Genomic DNA, 27635 nt, shown 5'->3' on the forward strand with positions numbered 1-27635 from the left:
TGAGAGTAGTCAAGGTAATTCTGAATATTATATACATTCATGAAAATAGTATCAAATGTATTCATAGTACCTCTTAGAGTAAGGTGAATTAATAAAACAAGATGTTATGAAGTTTAACAATGGCATTCTGGAATTAACTTCTTCAACCAAAAAATATTTTTTAAAAAGTCAATTTTAAAATATATCATTATTATGCCAATTTAAGGTAAGTTACTAACAATTATTACTTATTAGCCCTCTACCCACTTTGGGCATGAAGCTATAATAATTTGGATTCTGGCCTTTTAAACTGAGTTCATGGTATAAACCCAGAACTCAAAATTCTAAGCTAAGGAGACATACCCTCAACATGCATGTTATGCATGCAAATTTGGAAATATAAAAGTAATTTTATTTAAGAAAAAAATGACTTCAGTAACTTCAATGACTTCAAATCAAAATGATTATCAGAAAATGCTGGTTGCATATGTTTTGATTTAAAATGTTCTTCTGGCATGTACTTGATTCTTCCCCACTGAGTTGTCCTTAAGGCTACCTATATAATGTGTTTACCTATAGCTGTTTACCAGAAGGCAAAAAAAAGAACTTACAGCAAACTTCATGACCCATATTACCAAACTTCTTTGAAATGCTGTTCCAGGTAGGCATAACCAGTATTGTTTTTTGTGGTCAAATGGAAGCATGTGTCTCTTTCCTTCACCCAGGGCAATGGAATCCATAGTCTTTATTTTCTTTTTCTGGGGTATTTCAAGTGACTCTCCAAACCCCTATCCACCAGTTATCTGGAATACACAAAAGAATTCCACGGCTGTCCTAGTATCAACTCATCATTTTATTCTCTGTTGGGATTAAGTGTTATTTAGAATATTAACTTAAAAGTGTGCACAACAAAGAACCTACTGAGGTTCTAATAAAAAAAAAACTTATACAACCTGAGGAATAAATAAATAAATATGGTGAACACTCAAAAGCAACCTAAGCGTCCACCTTGATGGAAACATGGACAAACAAGATATTGTATGTACGTACAATGGAATGTTAAATATCAAAAAATAAGGAAATCCTGATATATGTTACAACACGGATGACCTTTGAAGACAGAGTGCCAAGTGAAATAAACCAGGTGCAAGAAGACAAATACTATACGATTCCATTTATATGATGTATCTAGAGGGGTCAAAATCAGTGGTAGTTTCCAGGGGCTGAAGGGAGGGAGGATAAGGAGTCATTGTGTAATGGGTAGAGTTTCAGTTTTACAAGATGAAAAGACTTCCATGGCTTTACCGTGATGATGGTAGCATAGCAATGTTAATATACTTAATGTCACTGAACTGTACACTTAACAATGGCTAAGATGGTAAATTTTAGGTGATGTGTATTTTACTAATTTTTAAAGAAATAAATATGGTGAAACTCATGAATGGTATAGTTGGATTTAAGATTTATATCTGGAGTCAAATAGGGTTGACTTTGAATCTGTTCTACTATTTACGGACTATGTCCTTGGCCTTTCTGCCCTTCAATGGGAAGGTAATGCATATATGCTCATGACTGTGTTGTTCTGACTTACACATGAGAAAACATTCAGCCATTTCCCTTACAGGATATATCTGTCTCCTGTAATAAGGTTAACTGGTTGTAATGTGACCTACTGGGTGATGAAGGAACAAGATTTGCCTTATGCTTTGATTCAATTCAGATCAATCATTTCCAGGCAAAATAAATAATTGTGGCTACAACAGAGATGCTGTACTTGAGTGGTTTGTACTTTATTTATCCTAACAATGAACTACCTATCTATACCCATATATATGCCTATATTGATAAGGAAGAAACCTGTGTTTAAGTCCTAAGGGTAAAAAGAGAGAGTCACATTATTTTGAGCTAATGCTAGATGAAATCAATGCCAGATTTGCTCAGGGATATTTAGGTTTTATAGCTATACATATATAACGATAAAAAATACCTTTGTTATTGAAACCTGAGCAAGAGGGAGAAATAAAGCCTTTATTATTGTGAGTCATGAACACTAGGACTCTTAAGAATTCTTTTCATAGAAAAAGTATACATATCGTGGCATCTTAGAAACACAATAATTAGATATATGAAATTATGGGATGGACAATATCAAACAAGGGACTCACCCAGCAGAAGACTCAATAAGTAAGTGTTTCTTTCCTTCTGCTCTATCTCTTCAGTGTATACAGTATGTAAATAGGAAGAAGAATAAAACTCCAAGAAGGAAATAAGAATATGGAGTTGAGGAGGCATTTGAATAAAAACAGAGAAGAGAGAACATCACAGAAAGTATGTCTGAAGTTCTACGATTAAACGTAAAAGATCAGGAGATTCCTCATATGGTGAGATCTTTCCGAGGAAGCCGGTGGTTATATGGTAACCTATGCCACATAACCAGGAGAATGTTAGCTGAACTAAATATTCTGTCTACTTAATTCTCACAATTTAAATATTTTAAGCCCCAAATATTCTGACTAAAATATTATCAATACCATATGGTATTATTGCCACATGTTTGTTCTCTGGAATTAAAAGTGCCTTGCAGATACAATCTGCCAGTCATTCTCTCCATATACTGACAGAGAAGAAATAAACAGAAAAAGGGAGGGCAGAGAATATGGGGAGTGGGAGAGACTCTTCAGACACAATCCAAGGAGGGGCACAGCTCGGGAATCTGAGCAAGTCCAAGTCTCCTTGACCAGTGTGTCTGAGGTGTCTCACACGGGTCCTGGCCATGAAAGAGGTGTGGAGAGAAATGGGTGTCCATCTGACCACAAAGAGTAACCAAGAAATGAAAACATAAAACCATCTACTCTGATGTAGCGTATTAACGCTAACATGCAACCTGCCAAACACCTACCTACACTCCCAATCAATTGTAGATTCAAGATGGTTTCTAGGAAATCCAGTTCACCTGAGACTTTGGTCCCAGACATTTTAACCTCTCTAGCCTAACAGCTTAAATAATTCAAAACTAATTAAGGAAAGATGTAAGTGGAAGTACAAAGCTTCTAATTTCAGGAAACTAGCTATGCATGAAATAATGCACAAACTCACCGGAAGTACCTGGGATTTTGGTGTTCATGTACTCACGTGGCTTCAACCGCATGTATCTCCAGGACTGTATCTAATTATGGATGTCAGTTCACTTTCTAAAAACATAACCCAGGGAAAAAGGAGACCAGGACACTAATGGCAAGGCTGTGCTATCTCTGTCACAACAGCTTTTCCAAATATGCAGCCCAATTTTAAAGTGTCACTTAGCACGATTTAACCACTGTCCCTACAGCTATAGTAAATTTTCTTAAATTGGGAAGATGTCCTCCTACAAGAGAAAACCAAACATGTAGTTATCCAGCTTTCTACATTAGGCCACTTTAATTCTGTGGTTTTAGCTGGTTACTGATACCCATTAAAAAGCTTTATTACTGCCAGTGAAACAAACTTTCCTCACGCAGAAATGTCCTTCAGCTTCATGGCCTTCAAAGAAGTATCAAATTTTCAGAAAATTTTAAGAGTTTATAAGGGGGCAGAATATGGCAAAACACAGATAGCATATTTACCTAGACTACTAATAACATCTGACATTAGACCTAATGATGGTACAGCTCATGACTGTGAAACATCTTCTGATGAGATTAGTATTCGAATGGTTATTTCTATGAGTAAAACTACCTGGTAATAGACTTCTAAGAGTTGTAATTCTCCAGGTTTTAATTCTTGAGCGAGGATTATGCAGGAGTCAAAGTTTAGGTCTTCATAATCTGTATATTTGTAACTTCAGTATCATTGATGTCCTATAGTTTTTACAGTTAAAGAAGGACTGTTAATTTTGTCTATCGTATAAAGGATTCGTAGAGAAGGTAGTGCGATAAGACTCAGGAGTAATAGCTGGCAAAATTGTTCAGATGGTCTCTATCTTGTTGGATAGAGAACGCTAAGAGATAAGATGAGGCATAGACATGTGAACCATTTCAAAGTCATTAGTGATGAAGGTTCCTTTGTATCTAGATAACGGCTTGGACAGTCAGTTCAATAAATGATATGAATCCCTTATGCCTCACTGTTAGACAATCAGTTTATGGTTTTCAATAAAGCATGTAGAATATTCTAACACCAGGGTAGGTCAAGTCTGGTCTGTAGACCAAACCCAGCCCCCTGGCTATTTTTGTAAATAAAGCCCGTTTATTTACTGCCACCTAGAGCTGCTTTTCTACTACCACAGCAGGAATGAATAAATGCAACAGAGACCACAGTGCCTGACAAGCTGATAATATATACTATCTGGCCCTTTACAAAAGGTTTGCCAACCTAATACAACATATTAATTCATGCTACTGTAGTTGTAGTGCATGTAAATTGCAAAAGAGTTATATGAGCTGTTACAGTTTTGTAAAGTCCCTCCTAAGTGAACAGAAATGCTATATATCTCTTTTCTGCTTCACTTATTATTTTGCTTTAAACATTTGAATTCTGTGCATTTTAACCACATATACCAAGACTACAAACTTAATTTTTTTTAAAAAAAGGATCCTTTAAATAAATAACGAATATGTATTTTTTCATTTGTTGCCAGGTACCCAACTAAATCAACAGTGAGAGGTTTAACAACCTAAACCTACCGGAATGTGAATGTACATTTTTGGACCATTGTAAAGTACATCCACTTTTCACAATGTCAAGAGGGAGACTGAATAAATCCCCTCTTTAGAACAGGGGATACAGATGGTTAGAGAGGTTTCAAAGACTTACGATGATGAAATTGTAGCATTAGAATCACATATTCTATCTCTTAATTAACAGTTTATCCATTTAACATTCTCGTTTGGTGACATTAAATAGTGTGCTTTGAATTACCTGTATATGCTCAGAGATATTTCTCTTCATCAAATCTCCCTCTCAGCAGAAATCCTTCCTTCTGGAATGTTCGTGAGTGACCTGGGGGAAAAAAACAGTGCTCCTTTTAACCAGACCAATGTTCATCTCTGTTAGTACGATACTTTCTAGACCTACTTTACTGAACTAGAGAGACCAAAAATAAATTCTAAATCTAGAGGGAAGTACTATTTGTTTACCTCTAGCACAGTAAGGATAGGCTGACACAGTAAGGCAGGCACATATCTTGGCCAAAAAAATTTAAGGGTATCCCAAAAAGTTTGGCAATATATAAATGATGTTTAATGTGACACTTTTTAAAAACCAAAAGGAATGTGAACATCCATAGGAAATAAAATATAAAGATTTTCAACCATGACAGGATCAGTCACAATGCCTTAGAGAGCCGATATGGGACCCTAAGCCAAAAGAAAAATCAGTAATATCAATCTCACTTTGAATTAGCTTTGATTTTTTTGTGTGTCCTTTTAAATTTTGCACCCAGAGGCACCTGTCCCTCACCTCATTCTAGTCCCATCCTCATTCTTCATCCAGTTGACTGGAAGTTCATCAAATGGTAAGTCAATTGAAAAGCTCCTTTGTGAGCAGCTGACTTGGAACACAGCTAGAGAGGGAGTAAGCTTCTGCAATGTGCCGACAGCAGCATTTACAGGTGACATGGATAATACCCGACCAAAAGAAAACATTCCTTCTTTCTGTTTTCTTTGTTTCCTTTCCCACGTTCATCTTCTCTCTTTATATTGCATTGATACTTTTTTTCTCTCAAAACACAACCTGGTCCTGACCTTTATTGTCAAAGATAAATAGAGGGCTGACCTTTGATTTAGACCTGGGTGCTTATTCCAAGGCTATCATTAGATAGGTAGACAGACAGATAGATAGATAATTGGGCTAAGGACAGTGAAATCCTAAGGGACACAAAGAACTTATTATTAAACATAGATTCCACTTCTATCACCCTGTACCTAACAGGAAGCCAAAGAATCTGAAAGTCTTAATTGAAATGTTACCACTTACTGCACTACACAGCACTTCCCAGGCCCTTCAGGATAAGGCTTGGCCAATGCACGAATATCCTTTGCCAGCTTTACCATGAAAAAAGATAAGACAAGGCAATTTCTTTTTCAGAGTACATGAAGCACTGATGACCCACAGGTTGGCCAAGACAGTCTTAAAGTTTCCCTCCATCTGACTAAACTTTAGACAAGTTTCTTCCTGACTCTAGTCTCTGACCTTCCTTTTCAACCATTTACTCTGGAAAACTCGTAATTGTAAATTTTTTCTCTACCTCTCTGGGATAGAAATCTTCTCCCAGTCTCTCACCAGATTGACAACTCAGAAATGACTTGGGAGCCATCTCTTTGAAATGTGATCATCAAGGAAGACAGTACCTGTTATGACTGCATTATGTCTGCCCCGACTTTATATTTGAAGCCCTAACCCCCTCCCCCCCATTTGACTGTATTGGAAACAGGATTTTTAAGTTACATGAGATCATAAGGGTGAAGCCCTGATCCGATAGAACTGGTGTCCTTATAAAAGAGAAAGACAAACTACCCATCTCTCCCTCTCTCTCTCAGTTGCTTTGTAGGAACACAGCAAGAAGGCCATCATCCACAAGCCAGGATGAAAGTCTCCACTCTGCCCCTGCTGATACTTTGATCTTTGCCCTTCCCAATGTCCAGAACTGTGAGAAAATCAATCTCTGTAGTTTAAGCCAACCATCCGGTGGTATTTTGTTATGGCAGCCCAAGCAGACTGACACTGTCCACCTATCTTTTAGTTGCTGTGAAAGGGTAAGAACCTAACTTAAAGAAATGTAACAGCCTACTCACAGGGACCAAAATTCCTAACATCTCCCACCACTTTTCCATTAGCCCACTCTAATGTTTAAAAATCCTTCAGCATTTTGTTTGAGCCATGATGAGTTTACTCCTTCTTCGTTACTGCAAGTTTTAAATAGTCTTCCTTGCCTGTTAACTCACTTCAGTGCATTTTCCTTTGACAAGATTAATTACCTACTGATAATTCATTTATTGCCTGCAATCTGTATGCCATGTTTCATTTTTTTTAAACAAAAAGCATGATTGTTTTACATACATATGAAATTCTGTTAGTATATATTAAGCTGATACATTGTTTTTGGCCTGTAATTCTTTGCAGAATTTACATGAAGAGAATTCTCTTCCTAAATACAATACCGATTTCTGAAGAATTTGTTGAATTCACCTCATGTAGACTTCCTCTTTCTTTAATATCCTGCTTGCTTTGTTCTACAGGATTATCACAAACACAGCTACTTAAGTATTCAGTGAAATAGCAAGTTTTCTGTTTCCCAGAAAGATGCTTTTTAAGTGAAACTGTCATTTCTCCATACCCCCCTCCCAAAATGTATACAGTACATTGACCAAAAGACTTGGCTTTTCCTGGACTATCCCTGTTTTAGAAAGGAAAGTCCAATTTTCCAAGAAGACTCAGTCCTAAGAAAGCTGATTGAGTAGATGTCTCTTCCTCTTTGGGTTATTCTCTAAGATTAGCTATCCACCAGGTCATAAGAAACAAAGCCAATGCAAATGATTGGTATATTTTTTATTAGGCTGATGAACTGTAATTGATGAGAATAGAAAAGGGATGAGAGAGGGGCGCCTGGGTGGTTCAGTCTGTTAAGTGTCTGACTTCGGCTCAGATCATGATCTCACAATTCATGAGTTCGAGCCCTGCATAGGGGGCTCTGTGCTGACAGCTCGGAATCTGGAGCCTGCTTCAGAATCGGTTTTCTTCTCTCTCTGCCCCTTCCCTACTTGCACTCTGTCTCTGTCTCTCTCTTAAATATAAACATTAAAGAAAGAAAAGAAAGAAAGAAAGAAAGAAAGAAAGAAAGAAAGAAAGAAAGAAAGAAAGAAAAGGGTTGAGCAACATAAAAAGTAAAAAGAAAAGAAAATAGAGTTAATGATAGCATACTTCCCTATACTTATTACCACATGAGGGGAACTATGATTCTTAACATATTTATTTGCAATTATTAAGTAAATTTACATAGCTGTTGTGTCTGTTTTTATGCATGTATAAAGAATGTCTACCCTTAAATATATTGTTCAAGTTCATCTATCCCTCAGTAAATCCAAAGATACACTAGTATTAGGTAAGGGATACCAGTGTATTTTAGGACAAAGATAAATGCTTTTTCAAAGCAAAAGCAACTCAGCATATTCACTCTGCACAAAAGAAAAATTAAGTTCAAGTTTAATGGTGGAACCAATCACTGAACATTCCTGCAAAAGTGAAAAGTGTTTGAGTTATTGCTTCTGCGACTACCCCTAACATTTTTATTAACTTCCAAATACATAATAATGATATTTCGGGAAAATTACCATACTTACAGACAGATTTTAAGAGAGAAATTATTCCCTAAGCCCAGCTCCACAGCTATCATGATAATAAAAATGTCCTGCCCATGGCAGCATTTAACTGATTCAATGTTCTCACACCTTCAACTTGACAGACCCAAGGACACAGACATAGTGAAACTTAAAATGTCTTGCTCGGAGTTGCAATAAAAGCGTGTTTTCAATTTATATGTTTTCTTCTATATATAAAAGAAGTAGAAAAGAACAATTTTATTTATATATCACATAGTTTTATCCTTCCTAATTCCAGTCAATTCATTTTTTCCACTGAGGCCAATTTTTCAGATGCATGGGTTAAAAAGTGTTTAACACAGTATATTCAGGTGGGTATTACTCTTTGGGGGAAAGATCATATTTGCTTATTCACATATATCCTACTTTATATAGAGCTTACTCTATAGAATATATATACTTTAGAATACATATTTCTCATTTTTAAAAAACCTTTTGATGTTTATTTTGGAAGGGGGGGATTATGCATACAACTTGAGGAGGGGCAGAGAAAGAGGGAGACAGAGAATGTGAAGCAGGCTCCAGGCTCCGAGCTGTCAGCGCAGAGCCCAACACAGGGCTCAAACTCACGACTGCAAGATTATGACCTAAGCTGAAATTGGAAGCTCAACCAACTGAGCCACCTCTCTATTTTTTTCTAACATTAAGTTTTGGTTCAAATTATCATTAGCCACTGACAATAGTCTCATATTTATATGCTTTCCTTCATGTGAGAAATGTATAAATGCAAATGGATAGTACTATCAAGCATTAAATATACAGAAATGTTTTTTCTCATGTGTCATCATTTGCAAACATCCACTTCCCTACTGAACTTGTCCTTGTATCGAACTGACCCATTCTCCTACTCTGTGCCTATCAGAAACACCTAGACGTACTGCTAAACACATAGATGTTTTGGCCCAACCTCTGGAAATTCTGATTCGATAAAACCCAGGTAGACTCTCATTCTAAACAAAGCCATTTTAATTAAACAGTTTGTAACAGGTCTGGGAAGCTTTCTGGAAGATATAAAATAACTTTTTTCTAATGACAAAGGAGCAAAACAAATTCCATGAAGACAAGGCTTCTAGCTATGAAAAGCAAGAGGGAAACACACCGTTCATGTTTTTACTATAGATCTCTCTAACTCATGGGTTCCTTCCTGCACTTACAGTCTTCCCTGCAATGTCACAGGCCTCTGACTTCGGAATGTGAAAATAAACTGTAAGAGCAGATGAGGGGATAAAGCAATGACTCAGTCTCCTGGTGTTGTGATAACTACACGATACTAACTAGCATATGAAAATGATACCCCATAAATTACAGCAGCTCCTGAGGACCAATGAGGTGTCGGGCCCTGTGCTGAGCTTGGAGAGTAAAAAAGTGAATGGGGTCTACATGGAGTGTGAAATTTAGTGAAATCCAATATTAAGATGTCTGCATTTTCAAACACCGCTCAGATCATACACTGCTTTTAAACTCCCTCTCAATGCTACCTTTGATGTTTCTATGCACATAATTTTTCTATCTTTTTACAGTTTGCTTGTTTGTTTGTTTATTCATTCATTTTACTGGAAGAAGAAACAGGAAGCTGTTATAGGGCAGTAAGAAAGTTTCCACAATCTGGTTCCATTCTCCAGCACAGTCCCATACCAGCATGGACCTAGGGAAGACATGGCCTTGACTGGCAAGCGCTGTTGGTCAAAAAAGGGACTAGTATCCCACTGACAATCAGAAAAACCCTCTATTTTTATTTTCTTTATTGACAATCCTCCTTTTCCCCACTCTGGAAGCTTCATCATTTTAGTATTTGACCTCTATTTACATCTGAATAAAAGTGATTAAAGAAACCCTAAAAGTTAGAGGGAAAAAACCCCATGGAATCACATACATGAAACTCATTACATGAGAATGATAAATTGCAATAGTGATTACATCTTTTTTCTGCTTCCTTAGGACCCTTCTAACTATTTCTGTTAGGCCATTTGGTTAGATTTGTAATGTTATTGGAAAATGACCTCTTTTTTAAGAAAAGCAGGGGAAAAAATACTGCTTCACAAGAGTGAAAGCCACAAAAAGAAATCGATTGTTGTAAAGTTGAAAGTAGCAAAACTTTAAAAAACAAAAGTGTATACAAATGAAACGGACAGGACTTACTCAAATCATATCCACGGTACCGCATCACAGAAGCAAATACTCAAGAATGTTCTCTAAGTTTGCAATCAATAGTAAGTTTGTCAGTCCTGGATTACACAGAGGTGGATTAAAAATTCCAAAATGTATGGGGTGTCTGGGTGGCTCCGTCGGTTTGGCGTCTGACTTCGGCTCAGGTTATGATCTCGCAGCTTGTGGGTTCCAGCCCCGTGTCGGGCTCTGTGCTGACAGCTAGCTCAAATCCTGGAGCCTGCATCAGATTCTGTGTTTCCCTCTCTCTGACCCTCCCCTGCTCATGCTGTCTCTCTCGGTCTCTCAGAAATAAATAAAACGTTAAAAATTTTTTTTAAATTCCAAAATGTAAAATCCTTGTACAGTTATTCAGCCTGTTATTTTCCTGCATTATCCTGAATAGTTTAATTTATGATTTGAGTTATATATATAAATACTTAGCTTGAAAACCTTTAAAGAAAAAGTAGTATTGCGGGATTGTCATTTTCATCTCTACTATGGAAAATGAGGCATTTTTCCCTTATCTTTAAAGAGTAGAATGCATCATCAACAGAACTGTTGTCATGACCAAAATGAAAATCTTTAATTTATGAACTTAGAAAAACTTATGTTACAAAACGTTTTCATGTAAAGCTTTTCTAAATGTTCAAGTTTCTTATTCAATATACAGAATCTAATTAGGCACTCCTAGACATTTAATGAAAATGAGTAGGTTTACTGATGCTGATTCCTAATCTAACATTTTTAGTGACATTCCTCATGGAATTCATGCCATTCAATGTATGTTTAAAACTATCCATAGGGGTACCTGGCTGGCTCAGTTAGCAGAGCATGTGACTCTTGATACTGAGGTCATGAGTTCAAGCACCACGTTGGGTAGAGATCCTACATAAAAAGAATGAATGAATGAATAAATGCAATAAAGAAATCTCCCAAATGAGTATTACTATGTATGGAAAAGAGCTACTTTCTGGTAATTTATGTCATAAGGCACTTGCATTCTAAGTAAAAGTGAATCCCTCTTTCCACATCCCAAATCCCTAGCTTTCATCTTACTATTGAAAATATCTATTCTGGAAGATTATTTTTTCTCTGAAATGAAAAATATATATGAATCTTAACACAAATGAATCATTTTGTTGTTTTCAATTGACAAGCAATAAAATTCTGAGAGTAAAAATGCTAAAATATTATTTTTTTATTGTAATTCTAATTATTGGACAAATCTAAGGACAGCAGTCTTTAATGTTTTAACAATGGTTCTCATTTTCTTTAGTGGTCTATCACTTACAATTTCTGACAACAACATTTTGTTGTCTGGTAAGCTCCCTTTCACTATGCTTTGACAATGTCTCAACAAAAAAAGAGGTGCAGTTATGGATTAATGTGTTGAATCCATATATAACAATGGAAAAGGGAAATGTGTCTACAAGAATGGTAAGCTGTGTGGCTACTGTTGAGAATCCAAGCCTAATTACCAGCTGAAGAGCTGAGTCAAACTGGACAGTGCTGAGCCCTATTTAACATCACTGTCTGGGCCAATAAAGCTAAACAGAACAGAACAAAAACACAATAAAACAAACTGAAGAAAATGAAAACAGCAACAGTGACAGAATCCTGAGTATGCCATGATTTGGAATAGTAGGAGTTCAGGTCTTAGCAGTACTGTTTAATTAAATCTCACTACGTTGCTAAGCAATCGAGAGCACTATACAGATGACCCTTGAACAACATAGACCTGAGAGTTGCTGATTCCCCACGCTGTCAATAATCCACATATAGGGGCGCCTGGATGGCTCAGTCAGTTAAGCATCCAACTGCAGCTCAGGTCATGATCTCACAGTTAGTAAGTTTAAGCCCCACATCAGGCTGTCTGCTGTCAACACAGAGCCTGCTTCAGAACCTCTGACTCCCCCCACCTCTACCCCCCCACCCCCACCGTGGCCTCTGCCCTCCCTTGCTCTTGTATGCACACTCTTTCTCAAAAAAATAGAGATTTTTAAGAAATCCACGTAGGGGCACCTGGGTGACTCAATTTGTTAAGCGTCCAACTCAATTTCAGCTCAGGTCATGATCTTATGGTTTGTGGGTTTGGGCCCTGCATTGGGCTTCATGCTGACAGTGAGGAGCCAGCTTAGGATTCTCTCTCTCTCTTTCTCTCTCTCCCCACTGGCCCCCCTGTACCCCGCTGCTTCTCATGCTCTGTCTCCCTCTCAAACTAACTAAATACATATTTTAAAAATCCACATATAACTTTTGACTCCCTAAAAACTTGACTGCTAATAGCCTACTTTTGACTATAAACCTTACCAATAACTTTGTCAATTAACACAGATTCTATGTGTATTATACACTGTATCCTTCCAATAGGTGAACTAGAGAAAAGAAAACATTAATAATATAAGAAATGAAAAATACATTTACAACACTGTTCTATTTATGGAAAACAAATCAGTGTATAGGTGGGCCAGTCCACCCTTCTGGGATAGGACCAGGCGCAGCAGCACGACTCGCCCCAGGACAGGGAGGTCCCACAGTCTGGTGGCCTCCACCTCAGCAGCAGCCTCTTCTAGAACGGGCCCACAGATGTCAACAGGGGCCCACAGGAGCACAGCTGCTCTCTCTGTCGGGAGGCATACCACCAACCTGTGGCCACCGGGGGCTATAACCTTTAAGGAGGCTGGGGGGGCTGAGGTGTCACTCATGGAGGGATCTGAGACCTGTGGCTGCTCTGGGACATGAAAACTCGGGGCACAGAGGCACCAGGGGACTTAGGGCTAGTGTGCGGCACTATCTGTGCCCTCTGGGTGCATTTACCCACCTCAGCCCCACTTCCTGCACACTAGCCTCAGACATGCAACCTGACAACCTTGTGAGCACATGGGGCTGGGCGACCTACGGCCCTGCCTGCTCCAGGGGCCCCAGGAGGCTGCTGATGGCCTGGTGGGCCTCCCTGGGCAGTCAAGTTTTGCAGCCTCTGTATCATATGCCTTTAGTTTGGTCCTGTGGAGACTGGGGTAAACAGCTGTAAGTAAATGTCTTGTGGTTTTTGCTTGCTGTTAACTTAAAAAAAAACGAAAACTCACATAAGTGAAGCTACTCACTTCAAACCTATGTTGATCGAGGGCCAACTGTATAGGGTTAAGTTTCCTTCTTTATGAAAGGGGGAGATTGGATCAATGATCCCTAAGTAACTGTCTACCTCTAATGATGTCCATTTTCATCCGACAAATAACAATTTCAAGAGGGCCTGTGAACACTGCACATTTTGCAGAGGATGATTAAATTCTTTCCAATATTGCTAGAGAGACTCAAACATCAGAACTCAGTCCTAATACACCCAATAAAATGGAGTCAGAAATGACCTTGATAATGGGGCATCTGGGTGGCTCAGTCAGTTAAGCATTAGCTCAGGTCATGATCTCCTGGTCACAAGATATGGCCTCGTGTGCTGGGCTCAGCATGGAGCTCAGAGTCCGCTTGGAGTGCTCTCTCTCTCCCTCTCTCTTTGGCCCTCCCCTGTCATGCTCTCTCCCTCTCTCTTTCAACAAATGAAGTGAGCCCAATAAAGTGGCATCCCAATATAATCAGTTTACATATTTTTGGAGTGATACAGTAGAACCTGTACTAAAACATACAGACCAATGAGACCTTACTGATATAAATAAAAAGTAAAATATTTATTCCAGAATGATCTTAGAGACTGGTTACCTAAACCTCTCAATGAAAGGAGTAGGAAACTGAGGACCAGGAAGGTAGAGAAAAGCTCCAGGGCAGAATTCAGGGCACAGCTGTGGCTCATATCCTGGCCTTTTGAGATCCTAAAATTATACTATTTCTCCCCCTCTATTCTGGTAACTCACTTTCTTCTAAATAAGAAATATGGGAAAGTAAATGACCCAAATTCTTCTTTTGGTTTAATTATCTTAACTAAAAGTTACTATGCATGAGGCATATTTAAATAAGTTTGTTAACAATGCAAAATAAGAGCTCTTTAGATAGTTTTATCAATTTATTTATTTATTTATCTTTATTGTTTTTTCTCTTTTGACAGAGAGAGAGAGAGAGTGACCAAGCAGGGGAGGGACATAAAGAAAGGGACAGAGGACCCCAAGTGTGCTCTGTGCTGACAGCAGAGAACACCATGTGGGGCTTGAACTCCTGAACCGTGAAATCAGGACCTGAGCCAAAGGTGAATGCTTAGCCGACTGAGCCACCCATGTGCCCCAGTTTTACCATTTTAAATTAATAAACTGAACCATGTATTTTCCTCCCGTCCCTCCTGAAAATACACTAAAAATATTTAAGAAAAAAAAAAAAAGATTAAGCAAAGAAGGACTAAAAGGACAAACAGCAGGAAAGATGATCACAAAGTGACATGTGAAATCTGGAGGACAGAAAGATTAGTAGCAGATGACAGACACTTAGCCAGATTTTAAACTAGGCATGGAATATATACAGAGAAAACCACACAAAGAATCACAGAAAACCTAGGGAGTTTTAGGCAGCAGAACTCTCTGAAACTGGGTTACAGATCCCTTCCCCTGTCTCAGAAGTAATAAAACATCTTTCCCCACTCAGGATAAAACCAGTATTTTCCTCTCTAGAGAGCTTTAGCAAGGGAGATAGGGAATTGAGAAACACGTGGTTCCCACTGAGGATATGGAACCATACAGAAGAAGGAGATTAAAGAAAATTCTTTCTGGGGCACCTGGGTGTCTCAAACTATTGAGTGTCTGACTCTTGATTTCATCTCAGGTCATGGTCCCAGGGTCGTGAGATCAAGTCCAGCATCAGGCTCTGTGTTGTCAGTGTGAAGCTGCTTGAGATTCTCTCTCTCTCTAACAAAATTTTAAAAAAGGAAAGAAAATTCTTCCAAACAAATGGTGAGATGCTATAGCCTTCCTCTATTTGATCTGAGAACATTGGCAGCCAGAGTTATGCCCCTTAGGTACGACAGGGAATAAGCTCTCTCTAGGGAACTTAACCAGCCCCAGAGAAATACTTAAAGACACTCAGAGTTGGGTATTTGACAATTAAAAAAATGTCTAGCCATAATATTCTACAATGAAGTCTGGTAATCTATAAGGAACATCATGTGCAGAAACTTCTAAGAAACTATTTTAGTGACCCATGTTTTTCTGAGAACAAAACAAAAAAAAATAGATTCAGGAAGTTGAAGACTAGCAATAATCAGAAGAAAAGTGTTTTTAAAAAGTGGCTTAAGAGCTTTAGAAAAGGAGGAAAACTATTAGAGCAATAAAATTAAGTGGTACAGAAAGCTGTAAGAAACAAAACACAGGATTATGAAAAAGAATGTGTTCAAGTTAAAAACCTGATGGTGAAAACATAATATTTAAATAAAATATTTGGAAAATAAAATATAAAAGATCCCTAATTCCTCTATTCACTTGTTTGTTTAACACTATTTAATGAACTCTTATTCTGTATTTGGTGCTGGAGATAAAGTAGTGAAGAGACAGAATTTCTTTAAGGATTTTTTATTCTAGTAGGAAATAGATGACCAAGGTAAAGAAGTGAAATAGTGTACAGGTAGTGTTAATAACTAAGGAGAGAAAACAGGAAGGGGGATATGAGATTTGGGAAGAGGACTGGAGTTGTAGAGTGAGTAGCAAAGGGAGAGAATCTTAAGCAGGCTCCACACCTGGCACAGAGCCTGATGCAGGGCTTGATCTCAGGACCATGATATAATGACCAGAGCCAAAATCAAGTGTCAGGTGCTTATCTGACTAAGCCACCCAGCCAACCCCCAGAGTTCTTATTTAACCCCAAAAGGCACCACCAGCTCCAGGGTCTCAGACATCAGAAAAGAATACATTCCAAGGCACAAGGAAGTATTTTGTTAAACTCTGGGAGGACTGGATAATATAAATGATATTTTTGGGAATCTCTATAAAATCAAATTTTACATTTTTTGAAATATTTTCAAGAAAACAGTTATATTTCCAAAACATTTATTATCACATTTGTATTTATTTTTAGTAATGAAAATTTTATATATCTTTATCTTTTTAAAATAGATATTCAATGTTAAAAAAAGATTGATGAAGAGAGAAAGAGCATTCCTACTATATTTTTAATACTAGGGGTACATTACAGTAATGGAAAAAGTACCTAACAGGAGAGCTCATTATTTTTATATATAGTAGATTTCAAGTAAGTGCTAAATCCATTTCCCCTTCTAGCAAGTATTCATTGAAAATACTCCACTTATGGGTGTATGAAACACTTATGGGTGTTTCAACTTAGCTCGTGATCTCACAGTTTGTTTCATGAGTTCAGGCCCTGCATCTGGCTCTGTGCTGACAGCTCAGAGCCTGGAGCCTGCTTCAGATTCTGTGTCTCCCCCTCTCTCTCTGTCCCTCCCCTGCTCTCTTCTCTCTCCCTGCCACCTTCAAAAATAACTAAGCATTGGGGCGCCTGGGTGGCTTAGTCGGTTAAGCGTCCGACTTTCGCTTGGGTCATGATCTCGCGGTTCGTGGGTTCGAGCCCCGCGTCGGGCTCTGTGCTGACTGCCAGCTCAGAGCCTGGAGCCTGTTTCAGTCTGTGACTCCCTCTCTCTCTGACCCTCCCCTGCTCACGCTGTCTCCCTCTCTCTCCTAGAAATAAATAAAACATTAAAAAAAAATTTAAAAAATAAATAAATAAGCATTAAAAATTTTTTAAATACTCTAATTTTAAGGTTATAAAATTTTAACATTTATCTCTTCTTAATAGGTTAGATACTCTGGAAACACTGTTAACCACCATTTTTTTCTTAGCTTAAAGAATCATGTAGGGACATGATAGGTAACATGACAGAAATATATTACTTGGAGTAGAGTACAGAGTAGGACTTAATAAGTGTCAGATAATGAGTAGAAATTAAGAATGTCATTGTTTCCTATGGCAGTATTCCAATACTAATGAAAGAAAAAGAGAAACAAAGAAAAGAGAGAAAGAAATAAAGACAAGCAAAGAAACTAATTAAAGGTAACTCAGAAAGACAAAACTAAAGTTATAAATGACTATGAGAGATACAAAGTAATCAGGAATCATCTCTTCCATAATTCTTGCTCTCTTGCAGAACATAGATGAGAATGTTTGTATTATTTTGGAATTTTGGTTAAAGTGTTCCAAAGGATAATGGGTATAGCCTTAGACAACATCCCTTTAGTCTTACAAAGTGAGAAGTCCAACCTTATTATCCACCTTCATGTAAAACAGGCTAGGGTTTTGTTAGAAATCACCTGATTGTCCTGGCTTGGATCATCATTTTACAGTGGCTTGGGTGTATGTGGGGTAAGGCAGGTGAAAATCTGGCTAACAAAAGAAAGTGGACAGGGTTATGGATAGCAAGAGTAAGGCGGTAGCTTTACTGAAGGTTGCTGTAAAGTCAGAAGAGTGCCCAGCTGCCCAGGACAGGCCAGTAGCCCACTACTCCTTAAACATCTCTGACTATGGAAAGAAACAACTCAAGGGGGCAAGGGTGAGATCAAATCTACATGGAGTGTAGGAACAGCTTCAGCTTGGAAACTAGAGTCATATAGAGTTAATATTTCAGGTAGGTCATCAAATTCTCTTCCTTAAAAGTATGTAGAATCAGGTTTTTACCTTACCTCTTGGCTGAACTGCATTGAAGTTCTAAAGAGCTCATCACTGAGCAAGACAAAACAGTTTCAGAAGCCAAAATATGTCACACACATATATACAACTCTTTCATGTACTTAATACGTTGTCAGTAGGCTGACTGAAACAACTGCCCATGGAACATGATAACTTGAGTGTGCTTAATTTCACTAGACTTTGTTTCTTGGAGTCGGTATTAAGAGTACAGATTAGGTTTAGCTTCTCAAGTATACTTTTTCTTTGGGAGCATGGTTTTCCATATAAAACTTAACGATGAGTGTAATCATGAAAATGATCACTGGCTTCATTTCAATTTCTCCCCGAAAGCAGACACCAAGACACCATATTGAGCACTAGTAGCTTATTTAAGGAGTGATAAAGGAGCACAAATGAGGAACTGGAAAAGGAGAGGGAAAAAGCAAAGGAAAATCCAACAGGTTTGATAAATAGCGATTACCACTATGGACATCTGGGACGAGAATGGTCTCGTTATTGTCCTACACAGAGACAAGGAGCACTTACTCTAATTGGTTGAGGTGGCTGAATTGTACACTGCAGTTTCAAGTAAATTCAGAGGAAGCTGAGAGTATTTAGAATGAGGAATTACATGCTCGCTATAGCCTATCACTTGCACCACACATATTTATTCATGCCCCACATTGCATACAATTGGCTACTGATAACTCTAGCCACTGGCCAGACAAAATCTCTCTCTAAAAAAAGAAAAACAAAATGTAGGGGAGTCGTAAGAAGCTAAAACTCACTACACAAGCTGGAGTTCTATGGCTCCAAGAGGTTCCAAGATAGTAAGTACTATTCATCAACTGTCTTCTGTCACCTATTCTAGATTTCTTTTTCCCTTTGTCATTACTTCTACTTATCCAGGTTGTTTATCCAGTGGAATGTCCTAGATTTAATCTCTGAGAAGTATGAGCCCTTAGATATCTAAGATTGCTGCAATTGCACATTGACTATTTTCACTGATTGCTGAAACATCAAGGGATACCATAGTGATTTCTCGCCTCCAGACATACTCTACCCTTTCTTCAATACCTACTGGCACTCTTAGGTCCCTAGGTCTTCGTGCTTATCAGTGTTGATTACATCGAAGGCTACAATAACTTATTTCCTGCTGCTCTGTAAGAAAGAGCAGACTTTTTAAAAAACTACTGGAGAGGCGGCACTATTCAATAGGCACAGGTTGAATACAAACCGTATCCTGTATCAAATATACTTTCATGTTTCCACCCAGAACAATCATCCTTATTTTTAGTACCTTGGTAGCTTCCAGATAATGTGATAGGAATGCATGCCCATCCTATCTGTTTATTATAAAATCAGCCTTTGGATCTAAGTCAGTGTTACAAAGGATCACATTTGAAGGAGACATAGAAACTCTGTACTCAGCTCTCCCTTCCAGGAAGAACTCTTCGCCCATCTGGAAGTAAAATCAACAGGTAGTGCCAACTATCAGTTCCCATCAGCTGCCTGAAATAGTTAGTATTTACTGATTTAACACTTTGTACTTGCTTCAAAGCTGCCCAGTGGTTGGCAAAAAACTTTGTCAAATAAACTTCATAGTTGAACTTCTTTCCATACCCAACACAGCTTCTCTTTTCCTATTTTGATAGGTTTCAGACCCTAATAAACATCTTACACTCCTCCAGAAAATCCAAGGGAGTAAAATTAAAGAAGAAAGAAAAAGAAAAAAAAAAAGGAAAAAGAACCCCCCCAAAAGGGCAAAATGTTTATTCCTCATCCTGCCCACTAGTCTACATATGCAGAGATCAGAGAAACGAGGTAAGCAGCCATAGTTTACAAGTGAATAGGACTCTTCTTGTGCTTCCTGGAAAAAGGCTGCCCCTTCGGGGAACAAGAATCTCAAATCATGGAGAGTACAGAGTTTCAGAAACAAGAAACAAAATGTCCCCCAGTGGGTCATTTGAAGTGATGTTAAGTAAGACAACTCCTATTCCACTGCCTCTACTCTTTCTACTAGGGCCAAAGTACAGTATTAAAGTATTTGCTACAAGTAATATATTGCATACTGGAGGAAGGATTCCATACACTTGCAGAGTATTGCCCATAACGTGGCATTTGAATTGTTTCTTTGGTTGGATATCCCAGTACTCTAGCATCTGGACATCTGAGTGGTGCAGTATGTGGTACCAAAGGGAGATCCCATAGTCCTGGGGATCTCTTCCATGCATCCCTTCCTGGATGTACTTCCATACTTCCACTGAGAGAAAAAGGATCCCTTTGTCTATTTTGATACGTAATACCCCATGTTGGTAAAACAAACACTAAGCACACTGTTTGAAAAATGGTGGGAATTGGAGCCCTGCGAGGATAAAAAGCAATTGCATATTCAGAATGTGTCTTTTCCTATTTGAATAAATATATGACCTTTCCAGATGGAAAGGATTCAATACATCAACTTTCCAGGCAGCAGACAACGGGAATCCCTGAGGAATGGTACCCTCTGGTGACAGTCAGGTGCGCCTTGGTATGAAGGAGTGTGTGCTGTTAGGCCTACATATAGCCTCCTTCTCTGCCATCATGACCACTTAGGGGAGTTCTGGGTTGAAACAGGTGCTCATGTCTGGAAACTGGACAAGCAATGGGGACTTTATATTAGAAAGCCAGCACTAAACCTTTAAGATGTCCGTCCCTACCCTCTTCTGCTGGTACAAACCAAACAGTACCTGTGCTGGCTGTCCACCTATTTTTCCCCTAGGGATGACATACTCTGTTAACCATCTCCATAACTGTCGGCAGCTAAACCCCTCTGGCCACCCCTCTTACCCTACCACTCTGGGTGATGAACTGCATCCACCAGCTGATGGAGGTTAAGTGATCCGAGGCAGCCTCCATTCTTTTTTTTTTTTTTTTTTTAAAGATTCGGTCACTCTTGTAGTTACTTGTGAGCCCCAGTCTATCTTCTTGGTCTTTTCATAAATACCATCATCTGACAGGTTTCCATTTGCCCACTTCACTGAACATTTTATTACTTTCTCCCACCAAGTACCACCACAATGCCACCGTATCTACTTCTCTAGGCATGAGCCATAAGTTTTTCCAGAGGTCTTTACCAAGGCACTTAGTTCTTTATCCCAGGAGAGTTGTTAACTCAGAATGCAATCCCACTTAAACTGTGGTGGGTCCTGACAATTCATGATGGTTCTGTTTTGCAGTTTTTACAGGGTATAGTAATTGTTTTTCCTTACTAGACCTAGAACATCCCTGGATGTCTTAGGTTATAACTCAACCCTAACTTAAGGTCTTAGTGGCCAGAAAGGGCAATGGAAACTAACCATGAGTGCCATACATGAATTACAGAAAAGAAGCATTTGTACTCTGGAAGGGCAATAGGAAAATTCTACCTCTTAACAGAGAAGGGTACATCATTCTGTGCACTCAAAGACTCCAGAGGACTATCAGAGTTCTTGATTTGGAAGGACATAAAACATTCCCATTTTATGTAAGTGGGCCCCATGCTTTCCCAGCTTAGGTCCTGACCGTAGCCAACAGATTCTGCTTTTGCTGAGAGTTTAACCTGTATTGGAAATTGTCTTCTCTTCTAATTAGGACCTAATCTGATTCTCAACATGCTACTCTCTCCCACTGCAGGAGAGGCGAGCCTCTTTATGTACTACCAAGGGAGACTGCAGATACTCTCCCTTAGCTCATAAATGGAGTTAATCACTCCCAGTTTTTCCAGCAAAACAAACAAAAACTAAAACAACAAAAAAGCAAATGGAAACAAACACACAAAGATTTCCTAACGCAACAGTGGAAGTGGATGTGGGTGTTCACCACAGGCTGTTCCTGCCACCCTAGAATATTCAACTGTGCTCAACATCTCTTATCTGGTCAAATGTTTTAGGGTTTCACTTACTTCCCTATCAAGGCCTCCAGTATCAATACAGGAGGCATTGATGGCTATGGATCTCATCTACTTTATAGCTTCACCGCTCTTACAGTGAAATCTTGGACCTAAATTTTAGCATAATTTTCTCTCTTGCTTCAGTTGATGAGGTTAGATTTAAACATGGCTGTAGATTTATCCAGCTTTTCAGGTATGCTCTGAGTAAAGAGCTGGTTCTCCAATACCGTTGTTACCTTTTTTTCAAAATATTTGAGGCAGTTAACAAAAGACCGTCAGGGGCACAGTCCTTATAATCACCACTGGTGACTGAATTGCTACAGCTATTGACTGTATAAGCCTCAACTTACCCTTCCTTCTAAATATCATCCCAATGTATCACTCATGGGGTTCATGGGAAGAAAGGTGCTATCATACCGAATGGTTAGTAACACTAATTATACTCACTACCAAAAGGCATTCCTTATTGCCACCTGACTAATGAGTAATTCATTTCCAGAGTATTATTCCACTCTTCTGCGTAACTGGACCTTTTCCATTACAAAGCCCATGATGTGAGAGAAAGCCTTTGAGAAAAGATGCAGAAAGATTCATGAACTTGCTGTAGACAGCTATCACCTTGCACACTGTCTGCGTGGTTACTCACGGGTGAAATAAAGTTCTATACGGTGGATATCAAAAGTGCTTCCTGTAACCACTTAATCATTTCTTTTTAAAGGATAATTCCAATGTACTGCTTGAACATGCTTCAACTGACCTTCCCCGTAATTTTTCAAAGAGTACATCTAAAGATGAGATAAATCAATTTGAATATGTAGTTAACCCACTATTTATACCTGGCTTCATGATCAATTCATAGCACAAGCTAAACTGTGTTATGTGAACTAGCCCACACAAAACCAAACACCCAAACAAACAAAAAAGTGCTCTATAAAACCAAACCTGTTGCAGCGTCTTAAAGTAATTTAACCTGATGTAGTTTTTAGTTATACCTTCTCTTAAAATGAGTTTTGGAAGAAGTCTTTTTCATTAAAAGCCAATCTACTCCTGTGTTCAAAAAGTAGTGTGAAAGATGATACACAGCAAGTAACACCTGATTCATTTCCGACATTCCTAATGGAAATTTTATAACGCTAAAAAATCAGTAAAATGTAAGTGATGCGACCGACAGTGAATTTCCATGGAGAGAAGAAAGAATAAATGATCTGACTGTATCCTTCTGAACCACTGCTTCAAGCCATTCTTTTCCCAAAAGTTTCAGTCCCTTTTACAAGATACATAGAAAAAGTGAATGAAAGTATTCTAAGATTAGCAAATAGATTTTGGAAGGAGAAGAATCCTATAAATAAGATATCTTCTTACAGGCAGATAATCTGAAATCCACATGTAAATGATAATAATACATTTTTCTTTATAAGGATTTCATCAGAAAACATGTAAGTGGAAGTGCATCAATACTATGGGGTTTTGGCAATGACAAGGATGAATAAGACTTACCAATGTTCTCCACTAATGCCCTCAGAGCCATATACTTTATCATTCTATGAAGAAAAATGGCATATCTACTTTCCCAAGGGATATTCTACTTAAAAGGAAGGTCCTGGACTGCCAGTAATAAAAAAATAGTATGTTTATATAACCTGTCTTATAAATAAGATTGAGAAAATTAAAATTCATAACCTTTGCACTATCTTCTTTAACAAAGAGCTTAAGAATATAAATGAAATGGAACAAGGCATAGCTAAAATTGAAACCAAAAAGGAAATTCACAAAAGTCCAATAAAAATAAAAACCCCGCTTCCTAAAAATATTACTTCTCATTAACATAATCTCCACAAATTTATTCCTTCACTTTCTGCAATACATTTTGCATATTATTTTCTTCTGATTTCCATAGAAACAGCACTAGTTATCTCATCCGAAGATAATTACAGTCTCACATTTGCTTTGCTCACTTGTTGCTTTTCCATTGATTTTCCATCTGGCCCAAGCCAATACTTTCATAAAACTTTGGAGAAAAGATAAAAGAAAGCTTTCTTTTGCATATCTCACTGATACCTTGCGTTCCTATGATTTAGTGAGTTTCCAATCAAAGGAAAAGAGAAAAGGGCATTTGGTGTCAAGTGAAAAGAAACAATGGATTTGAGATGACTCACATGTATTTAGAAAAAAAAATGTAGTGACAGTTTATGAAGAGCTGAAAAATATCTAAAAATGTGAAATATAAATATTTACAGCACAGAAAAATGCTCCAGAACGTCAACCTTTCCATTGGCCCATCCATGAGTTTGAGACCAATCCTCTCAACTGTGCCACCCCTAAACCTAGAAAAAACCATGATGCTAAATCATTATCTGTATAATCACTGCAACAAACCTATTCCTTCTATTTTATACTAACACACACACACACACACACACAAAGAAAACAAAAGAAAAAAAACCCTCAAAAATAGGTGGTAAATAATTTCCCCCAAAGCTGGGATTTCTAACTCTAAATCTTTATGCAATGCAATATCACCTTCAATCTCAAAATATTTCTTCCAGCATCTCATTCATTAATCATTGTCAACTCCTTATCTCATGGGCCCATTCACCTTTTGTCTTTTACTCTTCTTTCTTTGTGTTGACCTACACTCAGCTGTTTTTACAGGTGCTTGACCACCCTAAAACTTGTGCAGTACAAATTTCCCTTTGCCTTAAGAGGAAGATTATGTGGATTTCAGCTTCAGATACTAGCATCAATCATTTTTCTTCTTGCATTGTGTTTTCCATTTCTAAAGATAAGATCAATACATCTTTTGAAGTGCTCCTAATGACCTGACAAGTTGTTAAATTTACAGCAAAGAGAGGATTATAAGATTTTCCTTTCTAAAGCATTTATAACATTTAACTCTATCCAAAGTGTTTTCGCCACTAATGATTATATCTGTGCCATAATCTGTGGATTCAGAAATGCAGGTAAAATGGTGGCCCTTGAGCTTATTTAAATCTTTTCTCAAAAAAAAAAAAAGCCAACTATACTTGCTTTATAACCACATGCCTTTCAAGATCCAACTCAAAACATGAACTCATTTTTTAAAATTGATTCACTATGTGAGTAGAAAAAATAAAAGCCTAATGAAAATGTATGAATGATAAATATATTAAAGTCCACAGAGAATTAGTTTTCCAATTTTAAGTTCTTACCTATAGCTAATATAGAAATTATTTTCCAATTGTTAGTTAAAGCCTCTGTAAAGAAATTCCTTAAAAAAAATTTTTACTCTGAAATTGCCATTTCATTTGCTTTGCCTGCATCATTGTTAAACCTGAAAATACTAACAGACCAGCCAGGAAAACCTAAGGTATATCCTCTAAATAAATGAATATTTAAACCAAGATTGTCAAAGAAAAAAGCCCTGATGGAGGCCCATGCATCAGACTTATATGTTTCTACACTGTGTAAAAAATCAGCGACCATAAAAAGACCAATATATCAAGGCTCATTTGCAGAGTCACGTGGGGAAATAGATTTATCTCATTTCCAAATTAAGTCCTTTCCAGTGTTACTGTCCCTTGAAAAGGGAAGAAGGCTATGGTATCTGTCTTGATGAGGGAACAGAGAACAAGGTCATTAGAGAGGCTATCCTCATGGTGCTCGTAATGTTGAAACACTACCTTCTGCAAAATTCACATCGACATTATTTTATTGAAAAACAGATGAAACCAACTAGATCATTGTCAGTAATGAAAATGATGAAAATGTTGCCAGAATTTACAAAATAGATTCATTCAGATTATATATACAGTGAGCTTTTAAGTCAGGAAGAAAATCAGTGACACAAGGAATATATAAATTCAGCCATTCAATATGAAGAAACATCAACCTAATGCTGCTTTTTTTTTTTTTTTTTTGGCCTGGTTCTGTTCCTTCCATCACTTATGGCTTTGACAAAATTTTAGAAGAGCAAGGTTCTGAGGATCACTTTATTAGAAAAGGAGGAAATAATGAAGAGGTAAGGGAAACTGGAGTGGTGATAGAACAATCTCTCTAAAGTACAGAACAGCAGGCAAGTAAGAATACAGTTTGACTGTTAGCCAAAGAGAGTAGTTTGAATCAAAATAACCTAAGGAGGAGAGCAGAAATTTGGGGAGGCTTAAGACAACTACACAGAGCCATGTGCTGAAATCTTCTGTAGAGATAGACCTAAATGCCAGAAGAGGGTTGAAAAATTATGGGACATTCTTAGTAGGGGAAAAATTATAGAAAACCAACAAGAGAGGGATAAAAGAATGTGAGAAGTATATGTTAAATTGGTTGTGATCACTAAGATTTTGTAATTTGTTTAGGTGGAATTCCTTCAAGTAATTATAAAATTCAGTGGTTGGCTGTGCTGGCAAACGGCTGAAATAGCTCAGATGAAGCATCACTAGATTTGAGGAGGGATTGTGAAATGTGCAGGTTCCGTGAGTCATCAGTAGGGAGGTTGCAGTCATCAAGGTGATAAAATATGGTCAAGAAGACATGAACATTTGAGACAGATATGGAAGCCCTTAAGAAAGAGATTAAAAGAATGAGATGAGTCATTTCAAGAGGAAATTTAATTTTGAAAGTTCTAGTCATGTGTACTCTAAAAATTAATTGGCAAAGGGATTAGGTAAATTTCTCTCCTTCTTACTTTAAACTAAGGTGGTATTAGAGAACTCCTCACTTAGACTCTTACTATATAAGAAATGGGATTAGCAGAGCAATTGTGGCTGGGAAATTTAATACTGTGTGAATAATGTTCCTACCCTAAAAATGTGGTGAAGGACTTGAAATTGTGTTCTCAGGATATATTATAGTTCTTCAATATAAAGTATTGGGAGGGTGTTCTGATTAGCAAGAAGAGTGATTACATAACAGATGAAGATCATTAGTTATTGGATTAGGACCATCCTCCTGTGTAAGTCTTCCCTTGGTGACATCAGTAGGCATAAAAGAAGAAGGGGAGAGGAGAAAGTGTAAGTAGAAGGTGTAAGGAAGGAGTTCTGCAACAGAAAGGAGTTTCTGATAACAAAGTTGAAGGCTTCTCAGAGGGTTACAGTGAAGGAGGTGTAGGAATAGACAAGAATCGGAAAGGCCTAGGGACACCTGGGTGACTCAGTCACTTAAGCATCCAACTTTGGCTCAGGTCATGATCTTATGGGTTCATGGGATTGAGCCTCTTGTGGGGCTGTATGTTGACACTATGCAGCCTGCTTGGGATTCTCTCTCTCGCTCTTCCTCTCTTTGCCCCTTCTCCACTTGCACTCTCTCTCAAAATACAGAAAGTAAAAAAATAAAACAAATTAAAAAAAAAAGGGCAAAGCCTAGGTAGCATTAAATCTAGAAATGAAAAAAGCCACAGTGAAGTAGAGGGTTGGATGCTGGCTTAAAAAGCACTTAGCAAAGTTACCTCTTTGGAGGTGACTAGTTTTTATTTTTATTTTTTTTTTACACAGTTTATTGTCAAATTAGTTTCCACATAACACTCAGTGCTCATCCCCACAAGTGTCCTCCTCCACGCCCATCCCCCCTCCCCCCCACATCCATCAGTCCTCAGTTTTTTTTTTTTTTTTACAAATAGTTTATTGTCAAATTAGTTTCCACATAACACTCAGTGCTCATCCCCAAAG

General features: G+C 37.9%; 1 long non-coding RNA gene across 3 annotated transcripts; it reads right to left on the reverse strand.

Annotated features, from left to right (window-relative positions):
- Positions 1-24970, reverse strand: LOC120240241. Of its 3 annotated transcripts, XR_005530605.1 has the most exons (4): positions 24232-24970; positions 19168-19247; positions 4876-4956; positions 1357-3343 (listed from the first exon to the last, which is right to left on the reverse strand). It is a non-coding gene; the product is annotated as an uncharacterized LOC120240241 (long non-coding RNA). The 3 variants fall into 3 exon arrangements; XR_005530604.1 differs by lacking the exons at positions 1357-3343; positions 24232-24970 and adding an exon at positions 1-782 and having other exon boundaries at positions 19168-19613; XR_005530603.1 differs by lacking the exon at positions 24232-24970 and having other exon boundaries at positions 19168-19613.
- Between the last annotated feature and the right edge of the window lie 2665 nt (positions 24971-27635).

The sequence above is a fragment of the Hyaena hyaena genome, unplaced genomic scaffold (assembly GCF_003009895.1).
Source record: "Hyaena hyaena isolate Hyena2069 unplaced genomic scaffold, ASM300989v1 scaffold_250, whole genome shotgun sequence".
Lineage (NCBI taxonomy): Eukaryota > Metazoa > Chordata > Mammalia > Carnivora > Hyaenidae > Hyaena > Hyaena hyaena.